The sequence below is a fragment of the Oncorhynchus masou genome, chromosome 24 (assembly GCF_036934945.1).
Source record: "Oncorhynchus masou masou isolate Uvic2021 chromosome 24, UVic_Omas_1.1, whole genome shotgun sequence".
Classification (NCBI taxonomy): Eukaryota; Metazoa; Chordata; class Actinopteri; order Salmoniformes; family Salmonidae; genus Oncorhynchus; species Oncorhynchus masou.
Window position 1 is genome coordinate 111441965 of NC_088235.1, and position 20595 is coordinate 111462559.

The following is a 20595-nucleotide window of genomic DNA, read 5'->3' on the forward strand; positions in this document are numbered from 1 at the left end:
TGTTAATCATTTCAAGCAACAGTGGACCTAATTGGTTCTAGATTTAAAATAGACCTCAGGAACATATCATCCCAACCAGGTTATTCGCCTGTATTAATCTTATCCAATGCCCTCTTGAGTTCATGGAGAGAGATTTTGGCTCCCAGCAAGCCGGTCTCATCAGTTGACATAAGAGGAGTTCTTATATCTTTTAAAAATAACAATCTGTCTTGGTGTGGATTTACAATCAGAGGTGTATAATTCATTTTTTTTAAGGAAGGATCTTTGGTTAAATCATTTGGGTTCTGATATGAATTCACCTACTTCAGATTCAATAGTTGCAATATCTGGTAATTGATTATAATTGCGAAGCTTGTTAGCCAGTAGACGACTGGGTTGGTTATCATAAAAGTAATGGTTGAGTCTAACTCGATGGACGGCAAACTCTGCTCTCTATCTTACCAATATATTTAGTTCTGTCTGGACTACCTGGTCTGAAAAAAGTGTTTTTTTGGGAACGTTGTATCATTACTAACTTTTTCAATTCTAATATCTTCTTTAATCATGATTTATTCAGCCTAGATGCAAATTCTGTTGCATGGCTGTTAATAAAACTTTTGGTGGTAGCCCATAAAATTATAGGATCATCGACTGAATTTTTGTTCATCAATATGTATTAATTCAATTCCGTTTCAAATTGTTCACAGGAAGTAGGATTTGGTAGTAAGGGAACATTAAAGCGCCATCTTGTGGGTCTTTTAGGAGATTCTGAAACATGTAGCTGGCAGTAGTAAGCACAATGATCAGTCATCTCGTGGCTCTTTTATGATATTCTGAAACATGTAGCTGGCAGTAGTAAGCATGATGATCAGTCATCTCGTGGCTCTTTTATGATATTCTGAAACATGTAGCTGGCAGTAGTAAGCACGATGATCAGTCATCTCGTGGCTCTTTTATGATATTCTGAAACATGTAGCTGGCAGTAGTAAGCATGATGATCAGATAGGCTAATATGTTGAAGAAAATAGAGGAGTAGATAATTGTACGAAATTCATTTGGGAGAATATTTTGTGCCTGTTTGAAAAGAAAGTGTATTCTTTTACTTTAGGGTTATGACCTTTCCAGGCATGAACGTGGTTGTTATCAGAAAGTGTTGGAAAACAGTTAAATATAACAATATGCTGTTCAGAGAATCAAAACATGTAGGATCATATTCATTTGGAGCACACACACATTAATTAATAAAGGCAATTTTATTTCCATTATGGATACATTTAAGGAAAGAGATGCTGCTGCCTTGGTCTTCACCTTTACCCCCATAGTGTAACGGCTTTCATCTGGTGGAAGAGAAGCGGACCAAAATGCAGCGTGGTATTTTTGAGACATGTTGAATGACGAATGAAAAACGAAATATACAACAACCCAGGTGCCATCAAATCCACGACACGGTCCGTCGGACGAATTCCATGCTTAAAACACCAACACAGCAACTCCCTCATTACTCTCTCCTCCAATTTCCCCATTAACTCCTTCACAGTCTCTGTTTCGCTCACCTCCAACCCCGGCTCTGGTTCTGGTCTCCTCCTTGGCTCCTCACGATAAACAGGGAGAGTTGGCTCAGGTCTGACTCCTGACTCTGTCACACTCTCCCTGAGCCTCCCCCCCCAAGAAATGTTTGGGGCTGCTCTCGGGCTTCCAACCGCGTCGCCGTGCTGCCTCCTCATATCGGCGCCTCTCCGCTTTCGCTGCCTCCAGTTCTTCTTTGGGGCGGCGATATTCTCGAGGCTGAGCCCAGGGTCCTTCTCCGTTTAGGATTTCCTCCCAAGTCCAGAAATCCTTATTATGTTTCTCCTGCTGTTGCTGTTGCCTGTTACCACGCCGCTTGGTCCCGTTGTGGTGGGTGATTCTGTAACGATTTTCGTCTGGTGAAGGAGAAGCGGACAAAAATGCAGCGTGGTATTTTTGAGACATGTTTAATGACGAATGAAAAATGAACTATACAAAAACAACAAACGGAACATGAAAACCTATACAGCCTATCTGGTGACAACAAACACAGAGACAGGAACAATCACCCACGAAATACTCAAAGAATATGGCTGCCTAAATATGGTTCCCAATCAGAGACAACGATAATCACCTGACTCTGATTGAGAACCGCCTCAGGCAGCCATAGACTATGCTAGACACCCCCAAGACAAAACACACCACAAAAAAACCATGTCACACCCTGGCCTGACCAAATAAATGCAGACAAACACAATATACTTCAACCAGGGCGTGACACATAGTTTGGTTTGGAGCTGATGAAAAAGCAGCCAGTTTGTACAGATGCTTCTGCTTTTGGAGCAGGTGTGTTTCTTGGAGCATAGTTATAACAATATAGTTTCTTGGCTATCAAGACAGCTGGAAAGTTTAATAGGGGACTTTAGACCTTTCACATTCCAGTAGAGACTAGCTAGCATTGCCATTGTTTTTAAAATATATATATATATATATATATTTTAAATCATTATGTAAATATTATCTTTAATGTTAATAAGCCCATGGATGTAAAATAAAAAGCAGGACACACATGTAAACCCGCCCATTTTATCATTCCCCAAAAAGAACCCCCCCTGTGAGCCATTCCCCCCTTCCCCTCTAAAATAAGTAACCATTTACCTATAAATGGAAGTGGGTAATAAAACAAATAGAAAAAACTAGCAACAGAAATGCAAACCTAAACAGTAAAAGCTCCTCATTATTATTAGTAATATGGTCTAAATTAGCTTAAATAATACGAAGGAGGAAAAAAAAACAAGCAAAAAGGAATTTTGAGGAAGCCCATGGGATTGGTCGTCTATCGTAAGCAGTTTAGTCCATAGGGATGCAATGGGCACTTCAATGTATGGCACTTATATATTACTACACTGAGTGTACAGAACATTAGGAACGCCTTCCTAATATTGAGTTGCACCCCCCTATTGCCTTCAGAACAGCCTCAGTTATTCTGTGCATGGACTTTACAAGGTGTCGAAAGCATTCCACAGGGACGCTGCTGGCCCATGTTTTCCACCTTTAAACAACAGATAAATCAGTTAGAAGACATGCCTGTGTCTGGTCCTCTCATTGGCCTTTAACCCTGCGGCCAATACTGGCTCCATTGTACCCACAACCCCCACTCCTTTGTTAAGACAATCAGCTTTAATCAAGTCGCTGCTATAATTGATTTAATTAACTCTTCCTCTGAGTGAGGACGTTCCCCTCCATACACAAACGTGCAGAAAAACAAACCCACACAACTGTATATTTGAGTGATATTTTCTATACTCCTTCCCACACACTAGCTTTAGAGCCAATATGAAAGTTCATAGTTCATAGTTATTTCAATAATAGCACAACTATAACCCCCACAGCCACTTGCCTGGACCCCACACCCAATGCAAATCCACTTGGTCACTTGGTTCTGTGGGCTGTGGGCTTTTCAACTAGTGCACCTGGAGTTTGAGATTTCAGTCTGACATTTGACACTTCTGAATCATAAAACGTAAAGATGTCATTCAGCAATAAAAAAACAAAAAAACAAAACACTTTTACTGTTGAAAAATACTGTAAAGTACACACACTAAAGGGGTACAACTGAAACATTAAATGAGTCAGTCTGATGGGAATCTGTGATGTCATCAGCCCTTGCTTGAGGAACAATAGAGAAGCAATAACAAACAAAGAGGAAAGCCCCCCTGCCACCACGCACACACACGCGCACGCACACACACACACACACACACACACACACACACACACACACACACACACACACACACACACACACACACACACCCCCGCCATGTCATGACTTACCTGGACCACCTGTTGAGATGTGCCTTTTGTTAAGGAAATCATGGTTATAAGTGAGCTAGGGGGAAAAAAGACTCACAGCAATATGCACAGATAGTTGTATTATTCATCAGAGTGCAGATTACAGCCAATAAAGCCTGTGATGGTAACTGAGCCAGTGGTGACGAAGGTCAGATGCTGTTCCTTTATTGAGCTCTTTCAACTGTGAACAAACAGTGTTCCAAAAACGACACCATATTCCCGAATATAGTGCACTACTTTTAATTAGAGACCCGATGGACCCTGGCCAAAAGTAGTGTGCTTTATAGGGAATAGGGTGCCATTTTGGATTCAGCCCAGGGACATCTGGGTTTGCTCTGGATAAGGCTGGAGGACTCACAGGTAAACTATTGCAGATGTGACATAATTGCAGAGAGCTGGTTCTCTCAAAATAACTTAATTTGGCGCAGTTGCACATTTTGCATTCTCTTATAGACCTACTAGACATGAAGACTGATGGCCATAAAGTAGTAGTATGTTTATTTTTCTTTTATCTCACAGTGACAATGACTAGCAACAGATAACATTTACATTACATTTAAGTCATTTAGCAGACGCTCTTATCCAGAGCGACTTACAAATTGACTCCATCAATTCAGCCGAGGGATAACGTAGCGACTTGGTCAATAACTGCCTTCTATTCAAAGTGGTATGAAGAACGTTGTTCTGTGATTTAACACGCCGTCTTCTGTGGCCTGGATCCTTGACTGTTCTAAGGTCACCGAAAAATATTATGCACCAATCAGAAGAAGAGGAAGAACACACATGTTCAGGAACATGAACACAGACAGGGGGGAAAGAGAGAGGAAACCTGGCAAGGGGTTTGCTAAAAAGAAAGTATTCTCTATAATTGTACATAATTGGTTGCTCTACAGAAACAGTGACAGAGATGCCAAGTAATACCAGGCTACATGGTTGGATATTCAAACTAATTGGCTCTTTAAAAAGGGTAAGGCGTTTTTTTAAGGTCCTTAAATTGGCCTTTTCTCCTCCAGAGTGAGTTCTGAGTGCCAGAGCTAATTAGACCGTGGGTGATTGTTTAGGAACCCAGAAAACACACTAAGGCAAAATAGACAACGTGCAGGGAGAGGAGGACGTCACGAGCAGCTTTACTATGCCGTCCTAGCTAAGGTGGTAAAAACTGACACTGATTGTATGGGAGTATCTGATTTATAACTACATTCTGAAGATCCAGTATGCCCCTTTTGAGACATGCAGTCCACACTTTAACCTGTACAAGGTGCTTACCATTAGTTGTGTAAAGATGCTATCACTTTACTATAGTCATTCAAGGACTTCAAAAGAGTTGAACATCTTTTAACATCATTGACAAGAGTTTAAAACATTTTTTAACGTCATAACATAATTGATAAAGCTCTGTTGGAGTCCAAGGGGGCTCATCTCGGGGTTTTTTGTTTGTGTCTTGAGGTATAGTGTTTATGGTGCTTGGCTGAATGTAGTAACTATTTAATGCTGTATGTAGGCTTTAACTGTTCCCTGACCCCTGACCTCTAACCCTCATCACACAGCATGAGCCCAGCGCTCCTGTTTCCATTTTGGACCTAATTATCTACGTTATTATTCACAGCTTGTTGTAATTTTATGGAGGAAGTTGTTTTTCGATTTTCACTCATACAAATTTCCCACACTAAGTTTCTCACCGATGCCTAAGGGTGTCAGTTTATTTAATCTTTCGTATTGACGACATACGAGCAGATCTTCAGACTTTCTATTTTAAACCCCCCCCCCCCTCCCTCTACGCTCCTACCCTCAACCAACCAAATTGTCATCTGTGTTGTGTGCTGAGTGAAGACGCCCCTCTCACATTAATCGTCTAAAACTCTTCTGAGGGCCCTGCGTCACCCATTTGCAGCTGTGTGGGGAGTTCCAGATTTTGCTGTGAGCTGACTGGCTTCTGTAACTTTTTCTGCGCCCCAAATGGTATTTTATTCCCTATAAAGTGCACTACCTTTGACCAGGACATGTAGGGTGCCCCTATATGCTGTAGGGAATAGGGTGTCATTTGGAATGCAAACTTTAAGCTGGAGAAACATGGAGAGAGAGAGAGAAAGGGCTGGGCGGATGTCCTAGTAGCCTCATTCTCCCTGCTAACGGAGCATGTTCCAACTGTCGTCAATTTATCAACGTAACGTGCACTAGTGGGCACAGTTTGAGCCTCCATTAGGACAGGTGCTGCCATCCATCATGGCACAGTCACTTATTCCACCTTGTCAGGAGAAACTAAATAGGGCTTTAGAAGAAATGTAAACAGCTCTAAGCAGACAATGAGTGGTCCACCATCACCATCTCCTCAGCTCTGAAACTCAGGTAGAGAAGGTAGAGAGAACTGTCTCCCATTTAAACACCTTTTGCCAGAGAATTGCATCATCCCAGTCCACTGGCAAGGTTGTCGTTCTCACCTGCGTTCTGAACGATGCATCCTTGCATTCTTCCTTTTTAATTAAAGTAAAAGCATTGTTGAGTGGACAGTAGAATGTACAGTACTTAATCTATATAGTAGAATGTACAATACTTAATTCATACAGTAGAATGTACAGTACTTCATCTATACAGTAGAATGTACAGTACTTCATTCTTACAGTACAATGTACAATACTTAATTCATACAGTAGAATGTATAGTACTTCATCTATACAGTAGAATGTACAGTAGTTAATCTATACAGTAGAATGTACAGTACTTAATCTATACAGTAGGATGTACAGTACTTAATTCATACAGTAGAATGTACAGTACTTCATTCTTACAGTACAATGTACAATACTTAATTCATACAGTAGAATGTATAGTACTTCATCTACACAGTAGAATGTACAGTACTTCATCTACACAGTGCAATGTACAATACATAATTCATACAGTAGAATGTATAGTACTTCATCTATACAGTAGAATGTACAGTAGTTAATCTATACAGTAGAATGTACAGTACTTAATCTGTACAGTAGGATGTACAGTACTTCATTCATACAGTACAATGTACAATACTTAATTCATGCAGTAGAATGTATAGTACTTCATCTATACAGTAGAATGTACAGTAGTTAATCTATACAGTAGAATGTAGAGTACTTCATTCATACAGTACAATGTACAATACTTAATTCATGCAGTAGAATGTATAGTACTTCATCTATACAGTAGAATGTACAGTAGTTAAACTATACAGTAGAATGTACAGTACTTCATCTACACAGTACAATGTACAGTACTTCATCTACACAGTAGAATGTACAGTACTTCATTTATACAGTAGAATGTACAGTACTTCATCTATACAGTAGAATGTACAGTACTTAATTCATGCAGTAGAATGTATAGTACTTCATCTATACAGTAGAATGTACAGTAGTTAATCTATACAGTAGAATGTATAGTACTTCATCTACACAGTACAATGTACAGTACTTCATCTACACAGTAGAATGTACAGTACTTCATTTATACAGTAGAATGTACAGTACTTCATCTATACAGTAGAATGTACAGTACTTAATTCATGCAGTAGAATGTATAGTACTTCATCTATACAGTACAATGTACAGTACTTAATTCATGCAGTAGAATGTACAGTACTTCATCTATACAGTACAATGTACAGTACTTAATTCATGCAGTAGAATGTATAGTACTTCATCTATACAGTAGAATGTACAGTACTTCATCTACACAGTAGAATGTACAGTACTTCATCTACACAGTAGAATGTACAGTAGTTAATCTATACAGTAGAATGTACAGTACTTCATCTACACAGTAGAATGTACAGTACTTCATTTATACAGTAGAATGTACAGTACTTCACCTACACAGTAGAATGTACAGTACTTCACCTACACAGTAGAATGTATAGTACTTCATTTATACAGTAGAATGTACAGTACTTCATTTATACAGTAGAATGTACAGTACTTCATCTATACAGTAGAATGTACAGTACTTAATATACACAGTAGAATGTACAGTACTTCATTTATACAGTAGGATGTACAGCAATTAATTTATACAGTAGAATGTATAGTACTTCATCTATACAGTAGAATGTACAGTATGATCAATGAGTTAATTCATATTGTTACTTGTGCACATGTGCTAGATCATGAGGCCAGTTGGGAACATGGCTACTTAGCATTCAGTCCCATGTCGTTTGTTACTTGGCATTGATGCTATTAAATGTAGTTACACATTGAAAAGAACCTACGGATAAAAGTATCTTATATTTAGCTATTACCAAGGCCGTTACGTACAGTACTTCATCTATACAGTAGAATGTACAGTACTTAATCTTTACAGTAGTATAAGTAATATGTCTAATAAATATCTTTACACCCATTAGCAATAGGTTTCAAGTCTGGTTTGAAGGTCCGTTTCACAAAGACATGTGTGTAGAGCAATTCCATCTATATAATCAAAGGTCAACTAGTGGGTGCTTATATTTGAACCAGAAAAAAATATATATAAAATTGAGAATCACACAAGATGTCAATTAATCCTAACCAATCAGGATAGATGGTTGAGATGGCAGCCATCACAAGCACATAAAGACAGAGGATACGTCCCAAGTAGCACCCTATGTAGTGAACTACTATTGACCAGAGCCCTATGGATAGAAGTACACTAGTAATGCATGATAAAGTGAATAGGGTGCCATTTGGGACAAACACAAAGATAAATTAAATGTTTTTTTTTTGCTCTTCCTGTATCAATGATCTAAATTGACTTTTTGAGGCTCCTTTGAACATGAGAAATGTACGGCCATTCCGCCTGCTAATTTAGCATAGCCCAGTACACTAACTGTGTTCATTCAAGCACCAAGATAGAGGGAGAGTTTTCTCTATTAGCTAAGGGGGGGAAAACCCTGAGATAATGATCTGGAGATCATCTCACATACTCCGAGTCAGCGACGAGTCTACACACTACCCTGTCACTGACTGTGCTGATTGGTTGTTTTCATTCTCAATATTTCAGGCCACGGAAGAAGGTGGGGGGATGATTTTTTGTACCTTTATTTTACTAGGCAAGTCAGTTAAGATCTAATTCTTATTTTCAATGACAGCCAAGGAACAGTGTTGATCGGCCTAGGAACCTGCCTTGTTCAGGAGCAGAACAACAGATTATTACCTTGTCAGCTCGGGGATTTGATCCTGCAACCTTTCAGTTACTGGCCCAACGCTCTAACCACTAGGCTACCCTGCAGTCTTGCCATGTGACATGCTAGATTCATTATGAATCATCTCCATGCCTCCAACTTCCCTTATCTCAATCCTCATTGGAAGTCTGACACATCAACTCTGCATTACTTTGTCTCATTAATCAATGCACACTAATGGTAGCTGACGACCGTGGAAAGTTGAGTCTGTTTGTGACAACCTCTCTGTCTTTAGATTAAAAATCACTGGCAAGGAAAACAGGGATAAGTGCACAAATTAACCAAATCTTCCTCTCATGCTGCTTCACTGGGCATTAGCAACACATTATTATCAATCTGTTTTGATTGATGTATTTCAGCATGGATTAATTGGCAACAGGTGTGGCAAAGATTTCTATTTGGGAGCAGGATGTTTTTTTTTTAAGCAGCACACATAAGGGTGTAATGAATTAATGGGTTTGCCCCATTAATAATTTTCCTCCAGTCGGTACTGTGCTTGGCCCGCCACAGCTGCATAAACAGAGATGTTGTCCCCTGCTAAGGGCTTTCAGAGAGCTTCAAAGAGCTGTTCTTTATTTCAATCCATCTCCACAGTGGATCAGCTGTTATCAGGACACAGCAATAACAGCACTCTCAAGTTAATAATCAAGTAACCAAGGGTAGGCAAATATCAAAAGATCTTCCATATTGTGTCATTTAATGAGGGTTTGTGCTATAATCTATGAGTCACTTTTGTTAAAGATGTGACCTAACCAATTGGCTTGGATGGACTGGCAGAAGCATAGGGGACCTAGTACCGAGCCCTGGGGAACACCGTATGAGGCTGTGCGATTGAAGACTTCTGGAAAGAGCTAATAGAGATCTGAATACATTGTGTATTTAAATGTTTGATCAGGCATAAAACAATCAATACATACCCAAAAAGTTAACTATGGTTTTGAGCTGTCTATTAATTTGCATTACAACATATATTTTGTGTACATGGAGGATTGGAATCATAAAGTTATTGTTATAATGTTATTGTTGTCATAATGTTATTGAATGTGCCGGCTGAAACTCTAAAGTGCTAAATTTATCTGAAAAAAATATTTATATACATTTTTTTTGTCCCTCACAAAAAAACAAGAAAACTTGAAAGAATACTATCAACATCTTATATTTTCCGGATCTATTTCATCTTCTTATTGGAGATAATGTGATATGAAGTGAACTCCATTCAACATGAAAGTAATGACAATCTATTCTATTCAAACAGAGTGTTTTAAACCTTTGGTCATGCTAATCACATGTCCTTTTATTCTCAATGAAGATTCTAGTTTGCTCTACGTTTCCTTCCTTTCATATTTGACGCTTATTATCTCATTTTCTTTTCGAGGTCCTTGATTATCCCGCAGCCTGTCCATGATTACCCCTCAGTCTGCAAATGGACAATAATTGCTGCCCCACTGCTTACAAAGATCTGTGGAGGAGAGAAAAATAATCATTTTACATTGGTTGATCAACAAAAGGGGTAAATGAATATGCCATTTTGTCTTTGCTTCCTCTGGTGTTGTTCATGAAACAGAGAAGCTCTCTGTAGAATGACACACCTTGTACTTTCCCCATTACAAGTGAATATCCTGTGCTTTATTTTCAAACATAATATGGACAACAAGCAGAAAATTGAATTTAGAAAAAATGGGAGCGAGAGCTTTGAACACATATGCCTGCAGGATTCTTACCACTTTGATGTAGATCTTTCAGCTCGATGAAAGACGGGTCCGTTTGGCCTGGGGCCGCGTAAAAATTTACACGCTTTAATCATATTCTATCTCCCTCCTTACTAGGTGTGTGCCAAGTGAAGTCCCCCTCCGCGCTTGATCATTTTCTAGCATTATCGTAGGAGACTAGATGTCTCCTAAGTTACTGCGACAAAACGGTGTGAAGTGATTTCCCGCTCTAAAAAAGCAGATTTAATTATCACTCCGACACACCCTCCTCCTCCTCCCCCTCTGGAGAAGGTGAGGGTGGGGGAGGAGACTGTGGAGATAGGTGGTTGGTTGTGCCTGTGAGGCGGGGGGGGGGGGGGGATAAGGAGAAAAGCCGTGGCAGTTGTTGTTTTAATACTATAATAAACCCTGCGATGGCAGCATCTGATTGCCATCAGCTGGATGAATCAGAAAGATTAATGACAGCCATTTTGTTATGAGAGAAGGGGGAGATGAGGTGGGTGGGGAGGTGAGGGGGTGGGGATGTGAGGGGGGTGGGATGAGGTGGTTTGGAGGAGATGGGGGTGGGGCCGGTGGGGAGGTGAGTGAGTGTGTGTGGAGAGGCGGGTGTTGTAGACAGGGTGGGGAGGTGCGTCTATCCAGAACAGATGAGATTGACCTCACCTCAGAACGTACTATCTGTAGGTTAAGATGGTAAAATGTGTGGTCACGGTCCTTGTTTAGGTGGATATGCAATATTATAATGGAGTTCCGTTGTTGATCAACTGACTGTCCTCTGTTTTGAATCAGTTCAGAAACATCCAACACATATCATGGAATGGGTGCCAAAATGAGTAGGAGGAGGAGGAATTGGCATATTGCCAGCAGAACTTTATGGCACTAAAGGTAATCCTTTCATCTTTTTCTCATTGTGCACTGATATATTTATCAGGCGTGGATCATTCCTTTACAAATGGAAGATAGGACACACAAACACCTACAGTAAAGACAAGTTGTTTTAATCATTTGCTTGAATGCTAACCTCTACCTAGGAATATTTGTCACGAACCTTTCTCACACATTATTGTTTCTTCAGACGGGCAGATATACATGCCTAACAACACAATTCTAAACAACACCACAAACCACACAGTCCCATCAACCTATCACCATGGAGGGTAACTCTGTCACCTAACCAGTGTCACCAGTAATACAGGGCTTTTCTATTATTATATGGAGATAGAGGAACATAGAAGACAAATAGGATTTTGAGGGGGGGGGGGGACATATAACCACTTATCCCGCTCTGAATACAAAGGGCTGGACCCCGCACTATCACAAAGAAAACAGCTTAGCAGTGAGGGCATTTGTTTTCCATTCAGTGGGAGAAGCACTTTGTCTTTCCAATCGTTACCTGTTTGAGAATCAGTTTCTCCATTAAGGTTAGGCCTAAAGAGGGAGGTGCTGTCTGGGGCTAAATTGCAATTAGTGGGCCTGCGAGTGAGGCCGATACCAGTTAACTTGGGATATTGGAGTGCAAGAGCCCTAGTAATCAGCCTTTGGTCATGTAGAACAATGCATAAAATTAAATTGACATTAATGAATAATTGTGTAATGAAAATGGAAGAGGCGAGTTAATTACATGTTACGGTGAGTGTAATGCCCAGATAACCTTGTGTCTAATGCTATTCTTAGTCTGGCTGCCAAGCCTCTCCTCTTTCCTCTCCTCTCCTGTCACAGAGCCCCCCCTCTCTCTCTCGCTCTCCTCTACTCTCGCCTTTCACAGAAGCCTCTCTCTCTCTCTCCTCTCTCAGAGAAGCCTCTCTCTCTCTCCTCTCTCAGAGAAGCCTCTCTCTTGCACTCTCTCTTTCTCCGCTCGGTGGGAAGTCATTAGAGCCAGAGTAGATAATGCCGCGGTGACGCCGGCCAAACCCAGAGTGGCTACAATCTAGCAGAGACTTTCTTTCAGGTGCCTTTTTCTCCTGAGTGGGGCATGTTGAAGTCATTTGTACACAGCCTGAATGGAATTAAAGGTCACATGCGCTAAGTGGCCTGGATGGGCTCTCCTCTTCTCTCCTCTCACACTCAGCCAGACCCACTTACCTAAAGAGAATGTCATGGGGACAGATCAACCCAACCAGGTTCACTCAGCTAGAGGACTGTCATGGGGACTAAAGGGACTATCGTGGGGACTAAAGGGACTATCGTGGGGACTAAAGGGACTATCATGGGGACTAAAGGGACTATCAAGGGGACTAAAGGGACTATCATGGGGACTAAATGGACTATTGTGGGGACTAGAGGAACTATCATGGGGACTAAAGGGACTATCATGGGGACAAAAAAGGACTATCATGGGGACTAAAGGGACTATCATGGGGACTATCATGGGGACTAAATGGACTATTGTGGGGACTAGAGAGACTATCATGTGGACTAAAGGGACTATCATGGGGACTAAAAGGACTATCATGGGGACTAAAGGGACTATCATGGGGACTAAAGGGACTATCATGGGGACTGAATGGACTATTGTGGGGACTAGATAGACTATCCTGGGGACTAGAGGGACTATCATGGGGACTAAAGGGACTATCGTAGGGACTAAAGGGACTATCATGGGGACTAAAGGGACTATCCTGGGGGCTAGAGGGACTATCATGGGGACTAAAGGGACTATACTGGGGACTAAAGGGACTATACTGGGGACTAAAGGGACTATCATGGGGACTAAAGGGACTATACTGGGGACTAAAGGGACTATCATGTGGACTAAAGTGACTATCATGGGGACTAAAGGGACTATCGTGGGGACTAAAGGGACTATCTTGGGGACTAAAGTGACTGTAAACTGGGGATGATTAGGTGACCGTGATGGTATGAGGGCCAGATTGGGAATTTATCCAGGACACCGGGGTTAACACCCCTACTCTTACTATATGTGCCATGGGATATTTAGCGACCACAGAGAGTCAGGACACCCGTTTAATGCACCCTACACAGGGCAATGTCCCCAATCACTGCCCTGGGGCATTTAGATATGTTAGACCATAGGAAATGGTGCCTCCTACTGGCCCTCCGACACCACACCTTACTATATAAGGTCCCAGAGTTGACAGTGCATGTCAGAGCAAAAACCAATCCATGAGGTCGAAGGAATTGTCTGTAGATAGCCGAGACAGGATAGGGTTCTAGGCACAGATCTGAGGAAGGGTACCAAAACATGTCAGCATCATTGAATATCCCTAGAGGCCTCCATCATTCTTAAATGGAAGACATTTGGAACCACCATGACTCTACCTACAGCCTGCACCCGGCCAAATTGAGCAATCAGGGGAGAAGGGCCTTGGTCAGGGAGGTGACCAAGAACCTGATGGGCACTCTGACAAAGCTTTAGAGTTCCTCTGTGGAGATGGGAGAACCTTCTAGAAGGACAACTATCACTGCAGCATTCCACCAATCAGGCCTTTATGGTAGAGTGGCCAGACGGAAGACACTCCTCAGTAAAAGGCTCATGACAGCCCGCTGGCAGTTTGCCTAAAGGCACCTAAAGACTCTCAGACAATGTGAAACAAGATTCTCTGGTCTAATGTAACCAATATGGAACTATTTGGTCTGAATGCCAAGCATTACGTCTGGAGGAAACCTGGCACAATCCCTACGGTGAAGCATGGTGGTGGCAGCATCATGCTGTGGGGATGTTTTCAGTGGCAGGGACTGGGAGACTCGTCTGGATTGAGGCAAAGATGAATGGAGCCAAGTATAGAGATCCTTGATGAAAACCTGCTCCAGTGCGATCAGGACCTCAGACTGGGGCAAAGGTTCACCTTCCAACAGGACAACGACCCTAAGCACACAACCAGACAACGCAGGAGAGGTTTCGGGACAAGCCTCTGAATGTCCTTGAGTGGCCCAGCCAGAGCCCGGACTTGAACCTGATTGAACGTCTCTGGAGAGTCCTGAAAATAGCTGTGCAGCGATCCCCATCGAACCTGACAGAGCTTTAGAGGATCTGCTGAGAAGAAAGGGAGAAACTCCCCAAATACAGGTCTGCCAAAGTTATAGCGTCATACCCATAAAGACTCAATGCTGTAATCGCTGCCAAAGGTGCTTCAGCAAAGTATTGTGTAAAGACTCTGAATACTTATGTAAATGTCATATTTAAAAAAATATATAAATTAGGAACAATTTCTAAAAACCTATTTCTATTTTGTCATTACGGGGTATTGTGTGTAGATCGATGAGGGAATTTTTCTAAATACATTTTAGAATCAAATATGGACAAAGTCAAGAGGTCGGATTTCTTTCCGAAGGAACTGTATACTTCCATTCATTTTTTTCAACTGGTACCGGGGAACCTTCAAACAAGTCTTGTGTGGCCTGTGGGCATCCTAGAACAAATCAACATGTACGTACAGGGGTCATATTATTGTGTAGCCCAAACTGTTCTGACGCTACAGACAGAAGTTGGCAGATCGGTTGTATCGACTTCAGATGAGTCCCAAGGTAGTTGTGGGGGACGTAGAGCGAAACGGAGAACACCGTCGTGTCCGTGAGAGTCTCATCTTTCCATGGGGCCTAAAAGGACTAACATGGGTACTAAAGGGACAAACAAGTTGGACTGGCATGGGTACTAAAGGGACTGTGATGGTAACTAAAGGACTATCATGGGGACAAACAAGATCCACCACTTGTGCTTCTTAGGGACTAAGGACAGGTACATCAGCCAGGCAAAGTGTTCATGACCAGAGAGAAAGCTAGCCATCTAAAAAAAAAATATCACAATTCTACAATGGCCAATGTTACATTCTACAAGGACCATTATGAAAGCATAATAATGATGATGACCATAGGCTTGGGCGGTATACCGTAGATACCGTGTACTGGGGTCTTTGGAAAAAGCAACTGGATGGTTTTCAATATTGTCAATAATATCAAAACAATTTATTTTAAATGTTTCATTAAATTGGAATATATGTAGATAGGTTTAAAGTTAATACCTGCAGTCTACTTGTGCATTATGTTCATTTAATTTCACCTGTCACATTATTTTACATTTTGAAGCAACTACAGTTCCCCAGGCACGTGTTTGTTTGGAGACTGCAGGATCTGCTGAGTCCATGCCACCTTGTGCTACCTCTCAGGCCTCTAGGTCACCAGGATGCTGTTATGCAGTTATGGCGCACACCTCTCACCATCGTTACACGTACATCACTCACCTGGACTCAATCACTTCCTTGAATACCTGCCCTATATATGTCACTCCCTGTAATGAAATTCTTCGTACTCCTCTGACGAGGAGTATGAAATATCGGACCAATGCGCGGCGTGGTAAGTGTCCACATTGTATTTATTGAACTGAACACGGAATACAAAAACCCAAGAGAAATAAATTAAAACCGAAACAGTTCTGTTGTAACGATTATCTTCTTCCTCTGATGAGGAGTGTGAAATATCAGACCAATGCGCAGCGTGGTAAGTGTCCACATTGTATTTATTGAACTGAACAGCGTGGTATGTGTTCATGATGATTTATTTTACTGAACACTGAAAATACAAAATAACAATGTGAAAATAAGCGAAAACTGAAACAGTCCTGTAAGGTGCGTAAAACACTAAAACAGAAAAGAAAAGGCTACCTAAGTACGATTCTTAATCAGAGACAACGAACGACACCTGCCTCTGATTGAGAACCAAACCAGGCCAAACACATAAATACAACATAGAAAAAAAACATAGACTACCCACCCCAACTCACGCCCTGACCAAACTAAAACAAAGACATAATAAAGGAACTAAGGTCAGAACGTGACACTACCTTTGGTTCCTTATCCAGGCGTCATTGTTTCTGTTTCCTGTCTGTGTGCTGTTTGTAAGTCGCTCTGGATAAGAGCGTCTGCTAAATGACTTAAATGTAAATGTAATGTAATGTCTGTTAGTGTTTCTTGTTTTGTACTATGTTCTGTTTACTTTATTAAAACACTCACTCCCTAAACTTGCTTCCTGACTCTCGACGCACATCGTTACAGAATGATGCCTCACCTCAGGGAAGCATCAGGGAGTGTTTTTTGTTGTTTTTGTGTCAGGTGGAATGACGTCGGGTCTGGGAGCCGCTACAGGCTTACAGGCCTCAGGCTTTCATGCCTCAGCTGACTCTCAGCGCACATCGTTACAGTCCATAGTGTTCCATATCTATCGGCGAGTCTCTGTTGTGCGGTGCACATGAGGTAATGAAGTTACACTTCTATGCAATTCATTACTAAATAATTGTCTTCGGATATCTTATAATGGCCTTCTGCCAGAAGTCAAAGAGCTCTGGATGAGTTATCTGTCGAGCTGCCATTTTGTCCCTGTGCTTCCTACTAGCATTTTGCTTCTCCTTCGTTCTTCTCCCCTCACTCGTCATCCAGAAAACCATGCATCACAACTTTGTTCATTTGCACAATAACTTAATGAGCTGGATTTGCCTGTCTTCGCTATTAGATTGTGCAAATTATGTTAGCGTTCTGGTAATCGAGGTCCAATGGGGTTTTCTTGCATTTTAGCGCCCCCTTGAGTGCTATGCCGGAAATACTGTAAATCCCGGGATGAGAGAAGGACGGTATGACAATACGAACATCTGGATACTGTCCAAACCAAGATGACCAACACTTGCACCCTCTCCGAGGGGGCTTGTTGTCAGAATAGGGAAACTAATCACCATCCATAGTGAGAGGGCTTGTTTTCAGAATAGGGAAACAAATCACCATCAATAGTGAGAGCGATTGTTATCAGAATAGGGAAACTAATCACTTTCCGTAGTGCTTCTCTTGACTCTTGCTTTCTCACCAAATGAAACGCCTTGGCCCTGGCACTATTGGGAAAATTAACGAGAACAAATTAGTTTGGTGGAAAGTAGCATTTGTATGTGAAACCCTTGGCTCGTCCTTTTAGTAATTACGCAGACAAATGCCCTGACTTCACACCTCAAACACCTGCACAGACTTTTAAATCTGCAGAGTTTGCTCATTTCTTTTCCCCTTGCGTTTTTGGGTCAATTTCAGACTCTAACGTCTATAGGGGAATGACCTTTTGTTGATTACAAAGTAAAGTATTTTAGGTCTCAGTGGTTAGATTGATCATTCTCTCTCCCTTATGGTATATATACACTGCAGAACACACATAACAGGATTAGAAATCACTAGTTGGCTGGGTGGATAAACGTATAGTCTCAAATACAATCTATGCATGCTATTTCTACAGTTTATAGTCCTCAGATCCTCAAAGATCTACTCTCTGGTCCAGTGTCGTGCCCTCCGATCCTCAAAGGTTTACAGCTGCACCACCGAGAGCATCTTGACTGGCTGCATCACCGCCTGCTATGACAATTGCAAGGCAAGGCACTACATAGGTTAGTGCGTAGAGCCCAATACATCACTGGGGCCGAGCTCCCTGCCATTCAGTACCTCTATACCAGGCGGTATCAGAGGAATGGCCCTAAAAGTGTTCTAAGACCCCAACCACTCAAGTTATAGATCGTTCTCTCTGTAACCAACAGGAGCCTGAACAGCTTCTCCCCTCAAGCCATAAGACTGAAAAAAATAGAAGCGAACATGCTATTAGCATTATCAAATAAAAAATTAAAACATCTCGTAAACACATGCTGAGCACATGCTGATGTCATAATGAAGGACCAAACCATACTCCTTATTATTCACGTAGTAAGGAATCTCTTCAATCAATCACGGCCAGAAATTGTGTAAAACAAACATTCTTTCCAATTGACCACCGTTGTAAAAGAGCCAACCTCGTGGTTGATTTTTTTTTTGTTATACAGAAATAACTGCCTGTGTTGTTCAATGTAACCAAGTCAAAACATCTTGACCTACGGTTCACATTACTTCCACATAAAGGCTTCGAGAAGAGCCCTGTGGCCTCAGGCTATTTGGCGTGGGAACTGTGGGGACTCGGTGGCTACACGCGTGTGGAAAACATTTCATCACAGGTAAGACATTTAACTTGTTTAGTATAGTCCGTTTGTAACTCCACTCACTACTTGTAGCTGTGTAGTCTGTTTGTTTGCCTTGTAGAGTCTTAGCTAGCTTAATGTTCCGGTCGGTCGCTGGCTAACACGCACTCATTTGGCTGCCAGCACCGTCATGAGAAAAATATATATTGTAGAAGCCATACTGTAATATATTTTTGTAAGTAGTGAGAACTCTAAGGAGCAGGGAATGTTGAAATAATCTCTAGACATGGTATACCTTTATTCAATTTAGTAATTGATTAAAACAAGCAGACAACAAGAAAATGTATTTTGAACAACGGTTTGTTTTGTTTGATCCTAGCTAGCTACATAGCCGTCTTTGTATCTAAGACAATTGTGTAGTCTAGAGCGATTTTCTAGGTTAGCTGGCCAGCTATTGTCGTTCTTCTAACGTAGCTAGCCAGCTAGCCCCCGAATAGCAGCACTGTAGTAACTATTACAGTACAACGGTTTGTTTTGTTTGATCCTAGCTAGCTACATAGCCGTCTTTGTATCTAAGACAATTGTGTAGCCTAGAGCGATTTTCTAGGTTAGCCAGCCAGCTATTGTCGTTCTTTTAAAGTAACGGAACGCAATCAACCTTGCTAGCTAGCCAGCTAGCCCCGAATAGCAGCACTGTAGAAACTATCACACTCGACGGAACGACTTGATTAGTGTAGTGTCAACATCGCAGCCACTACCAGCTAGCCTACTCCAGCAGTACCGTATCATTTCAATCATTTTAGTCAATAAGATTCTTGCTACGTAAGCTTAACTTTCTGAACATTCGAGACGTGTAGTCCACTTGTCATTCCAATCCCCTTTGCATTAGCGTAGCCTCTTCTGTACCCTGTTAACTATGTGTCTATCTATCCCTGTTCTCTCCTCTCTGCACAGACCATACAAACGCTCCACACCGCGTGGCCGCGGCCACCCTAATCTGGTGGTCCCAGCGCGCACGACCCACGTGGAGTTCCTGGTCTCCGGTAGCCTCTGGAACTGCCGATCTGCGGCCAACAAGGCAGAGTTCATCTCAGCCTATGCCTCCCTCCAGTCCCTCGACTTCCTGGCACTGACGGAAACATGGATCACCACAGATAACACTGCTACTCCTACTGCTCTCTCTTCGTCCGCCCACGTGTTCTCGCACACCCCGAGAGCTTCTGGTCAGCGGGGTGGTGGCACCGGGATCCTCATCTCTCCCAAGTGGTCATTCTCTCTCTCTCCCCTTACCCATCTATCTATCGCCTCCTTTGAATTCCATGCTGTCACAATTACCAGCCCTTTCAAGCTTAACATTCTTATCATTTATCGCCCCCCAGGTTCCCTCGGAGAGTTCATCAATGAGCTTGATGCCTTGATAAGCTCCTTTCCTGAGGACGGCTCACCTCTCACAGTCCTGGGCGACTTTAACCTCCCCACGTCTACCTTTGACTCATTCCTCTCTGCCTCCTTCTTTCCACTCCTCTCCTCTTTTGACCTCACCCTCTCACCTTCCCCCTACTCACAAGGCAGGCAATACGCTCGACCTCATCTTTACTAGATGCTGTTCTTCCACTAACCTCACTGCAACTCCCCTCCAAGTCTCCGACCACTACCTTGTATCCTTTTCCCTCTCGCTCTCATCCAACACTTCCCACACTGCCCCTACTCGGATGGTATCGCGCCGTCCCAACCTTCGCTCTCTCTCCCCCGCTACTCTTTCCTCTTCCATCCTATCATCTCTTCCCTCTGCTCATACCTTCTCCAACCTTTCTCCTGACTCTGCCTCCTCAACCCTCCTCTCTTCCCTTTCTGCATCCTTTGACTCTCTATGTCCCCTATCCTCCAGGCCGGCTCGGTCCTCCCTCCCGCTCCGTGGCTCGATGACTCAT